General features: G+C 44.3%; 1 pseudogene; it reads left to right on the forward strand.

The window, feature by feature from the left end:
• The first annotated feature begins 1527 nt into the window (after positions 1-1527).
• Positions 1528-3673, forward strand: LOC102954125 (annotated as a pseudogene).
• Positions 3674-4340: the final 667 nt, after the last annotated feature.

Here is a 4340-nt window from a genome sequence, read left to right on the forward strand (position 1 = left end):
GTTGAAGGATCAACTGTATATTATGTACATTTATATAAAATATAATTAAGGATAGATAGATACATAGATAGATAGATAGATAGATAGACAGACAGACTATATGTAAAGCACCTGGTATAGGTCTACACATAGAAAGTATTCAGTTAATAATTATTATTAAGCAGATCAAGGAAACAGAGCCCGTTCGTTTTCTAGTGTTTCAAGACTGTGTAATGGATAGGTTAAGCACGTGGGCTCGGCAGTCAGAGAACATGGCTTCGAATCCTGGCTGTGCAACTGCTAAGTTACATATGCTTAGGCAAATTAGTTCCTTGTCTCCCAGTTCCGCCTTCCTCATTTCTAAAATAAGGATTATGGTTCTGGTAATGAATAAACGATGATATGCACGCAAAGCATTTAGCAGCACAGCCGGCCCATAACGAATGCCCAGAGAACATCGCGATTCACTTCAACAACTAGACTGATTTGTGGGGTCGGGCAAAATACTAAATTGGAGCGTTTCATCTTCTATAATAAAGGACTATTCTTACAATCAGACACTTTGCAGGAAAAGGCTGTCAGCTGGCCCTTCAAGAACTGAGGGGCAAACTGTCACCGCCCTGGTTCCCTGGGGGCCCGGGTGGGGAGGGAAAGGACACAGTTATTACTTCAGAGGACCTCTACTGTTGCCTGGCCAGCTCCTTTCTGGACTTCTGGAACCAGCATTATCTCCTTTTCTGGGAGATTCTGCTCTTGTCCCTCCCAACCTCCCCTGCTATTGTGTCTCCAACGGGCACTACCATCTCACGGGGTTCACCTCTGTCAGCACAGAAATGTTGTTGGGGTGGGGAGGCCCCTGATCCCAGCCGATCAATTCCTCCCTGGCTACAGTGAGGACTCGTAGCGTGGGGGACAGATGACATGAATTGAGATCACCTTAGAAGCCGTCCCAAGCCCTTGAGGAATTAGAAGAAAGAGAAGTCTCTTTCCTCCTTGTCAGCAGAGCTAGACAGGGGTCAGCCAGGTGGCACCAGCAGCCACAGCAGCTGTGTGGAATTGGCCGGTCTGAGATGATGAAGTGGACACAAAGAAGTCTAAGGTGAGGGACGAAGTGAGTGCTAACAGTCCCCGTCCCGGTGCTCACTGGGGCTGCCCATCTGGGTAGAGATGCTCCTTTTTGCCAAAGCCATTTGTGTTGGGTCTCTGTCACTTATATGCAAAAGATTCCCAATTAATACAGCTTTCCTATCCTCGGGGCTGTCTACCCTGGGCCACATGGGAAGAATTTAGAGACACCTTGGCAAAATATTGCCCCTCCAGAAAAGACAGAGACATGCCTGACGCCCGTTAGCATGGAAAAGTCAGGCCTTTGGGCTTAGAGGATCTGACTGCTGGTTAGCTGACAGAGAATGAAATCAGAACTCTGCCAAATTTCCAGGAGACCTTTGAAACCAGCTATATGCACCCCTGTGTTATGGCAGAAAGTGCTTCTGTTCCACCACAAACACAGTGTGCCTACCCTCAAGCAGACGCGTTGTCTTTCGCACAATGTACATCTTTGTAAGAATATGCAGCTGCAAGAAAATGGTGAGAGATGCCACACAGGTTTATGTATATTTATCATGGGGTTATTGGCAATAGCAAAAGAAGAAAGTGCACAGAGGTCCAAATACAAATAATTGGTTAAATACACCCTGTTCCATTCATAAAATGAAACAGACTATTAAGCTGCCATTAAGTATCATGTTTTCAAATGGTAGTTAATGGTGCGGGAGGTACTCAGATTAGGAGAATGGGATAGAATGTTTTTGTCTGAAAAACTGTATATACACACACATATACCTATATTCACATATGTAAACCTGTTATACATACATATCATAGATAATCAAGATGGAAACATAAAAATGTGGTCCCTAAGAGTTTTAATTGTTTTGTATACTTACTTCCCTCAATATTCCACATCGAAAATTTATAAGAAACTCAATAGCTGTTATTAAAAATCAGAACTGTCGCCCAGACATAAGATAAGATTCTGCCCCCAGCCCCATTTTTCACCCCCAAATCTAGATAGTCAAAGAACACGCACGCCTTCATTCTCAGCTCTCACTCATCTTTGTGGTTTGTCTAGAAACCAGCGTGGGCCTGCCATTCAGCTATTGACACGCGTTGCAGGCATTTAGTGCTGGGGAACCAGGGAACCAGAGCAGGAGCTCTGAGACGTTGATGATGCCTTGTCTTCTCCGTACATATTAAAATAAAAATATTGAAATAAATTTGAGGAAGTCTAACCATTTCCGTCTCTCCCCCTACTGCTGTGATTCCCTTCAATTTTTTTTTTTTCCTTAACATCACATTTTTTTTCAAATGAAAACCTTTTGGAGCCCCTGTTTAACTAGAGCCCTAGGCTTGGGCTCGCTTTGCCAGGCCAGCCCTCCAGTACTGACGTAAACTCTAATCTGAGCCCTGGCGAGGTCACCACTGAGAGAGGAATCTTCCTCACTCACCTTCCCAGTTTAAATTTGTTTCAAATGTGGAGGCCAATGGTACATATTTCCTATCGGGTTTCCAAAGTGTTTGGAAGTTTTTTTGTGCTCCGTGAAAGAGTTTTTAACTAATCTTCCATACTTTTGCTGTGTCCTTTAACATACAAATGCTATATCCTTTGACATCTAAACTTGGGAAACACATGAGGACATTCTGCATTATACAGTGTTATGGACAAATTGGGCCCCCCTAAAATTCTTGAGTTGAAGCCCTAAACTACAAATCCTCAAAATTTGGATTGTGGCCCGTATTTGGAGATGGGCCTTTAAGGAGGCGATTAAATTAAATGAGGTCCTAATCCAATATGACTGGTATATTTATAAGAAAAGGAGATTAGAGAATACGGAGAGACACCAGGGAAGTGTGAGCCCAGAGGAGGGGCCATTTAAGGACACAGTGAGAAGACGGCCATCTACAAGCTTCAAAAGAAACTAAACTTGGACCCAAGTCACATGTCGGCCAAAGATGGCTGCACTCAGGCTAGTCAAGCAAAGGTTGGAGTGAGCCCCAGTGTGGCCGAGGAAGCCGAATGGCTGTTGTGAGGAGAATATAAGGCCCCAGGTGGAAAATCATGAACCAGATGATACTGTCAAGGAAAACTTAATTTTCTATATCATAACCAGAAAAATTAACCAACTCCCAGAAGCAGAAAGGAATCTACTTGAACATGGAAGAACGTATATTGGACACAATGCTGCTTCCTGTGGTCAAATAGCAAATAGTTTTTTGACACCTCTTAAGTGTGACACAGGCTCCTGTAGCTGCTGGCTTACCCGTGGCAGCGATCCCCTTTTTGACTGCGCACACAGCTGATGAAGGCTTTGTAAGTCTACCTTTGAATACAGGGGACTTGAGCTGTCAAGCTGGTACCACAACACAGGGTGATTGGTTGGTCGTGTTTTTGGCGGTCTGTACTCTATTTTCTTGGCTATACCTGTGAATGGAGGCCTAGCGGCCAGGTAGGAATCAGCCCTGACACCAGAGACAGGAAACAACTTACTAGTTTAGAATTTCTAAGCCTGGCTTTAGAAAGGTGTTATTTCCCGTTTTGCTCCAGACTTCGTTTGCAGCAGACCCTGGGTCTAGACGATACAAGCAAAGTATAAAGCCTCTTCAGTTACCTGGCCCTGGCTTAGAGACTCAGTGACTGTTAAATAAACGTGTACATGAAAATAAAATTGTAATGTATGGGGAAAAAAAAAAAAAGAACAGGGGCACCTGGGTGGCTCAGACTGTTGAGTGTCCGACTGCAGCTCAGGTCATGATCTCGCGGTCTGTGAGTTCGAGCCCCACGTCGGGCTCAGAGCCTAGAACCTGCTTCGGATTCTGTGTGTGTGTCTCTCTCTCTTCCCCTCCCCCACTCATTCTCTCTCTCTCTCTCTCTTTATCAAATAAATAAAATGTTAAAAGAAAGAAAGAAAGAAAGAAAGAAAGAAAGAAAGAAAGAAAGAAAGAAAGAAAGAAAGAAAGAAAGAAAAAAGACTAAACCCTCTGGACTCTCAGGCTCCAGAACCGTGAGAGAAAAAATCTCGGGGCGCCTGGGTGGCTCAGTCGGTTAAGCGTCCGACTTCAGCTCAGGTCACGATCTCACGGTCTGTGAGTTCGAGCCCCGCGTCGGGCTCTGGGCTGATGGCTCAGAGCCTGGAGCCTGCTTCCGATTCTGTGTCTCCCTTTCTCTCTGCCTCTCCCCCGTTCATGCTCTGTCTCTCTCTGTCTCAAAAATAAATAAAAAAACGTTAAAAAAAAATTTAAAAAAAAAAAAAAAATCTCTGCTGTTTAAGCCACCCAGCCCATGGTATTTAATTATGGAAGCC

Source organism: Panthera tigris, chromosome A1, assembly GCF_018350195.1.
Source record: "Panthera tigris isolate Pti1 chromosome A1, P.tigris_Pti1_mat1.1, whole genome shotgun sequence".
NCBI lineage: Eukaryota > Metazoa > Chordata > Mammalia > Carnivora > Felidae > Panthera > Panthera tigris.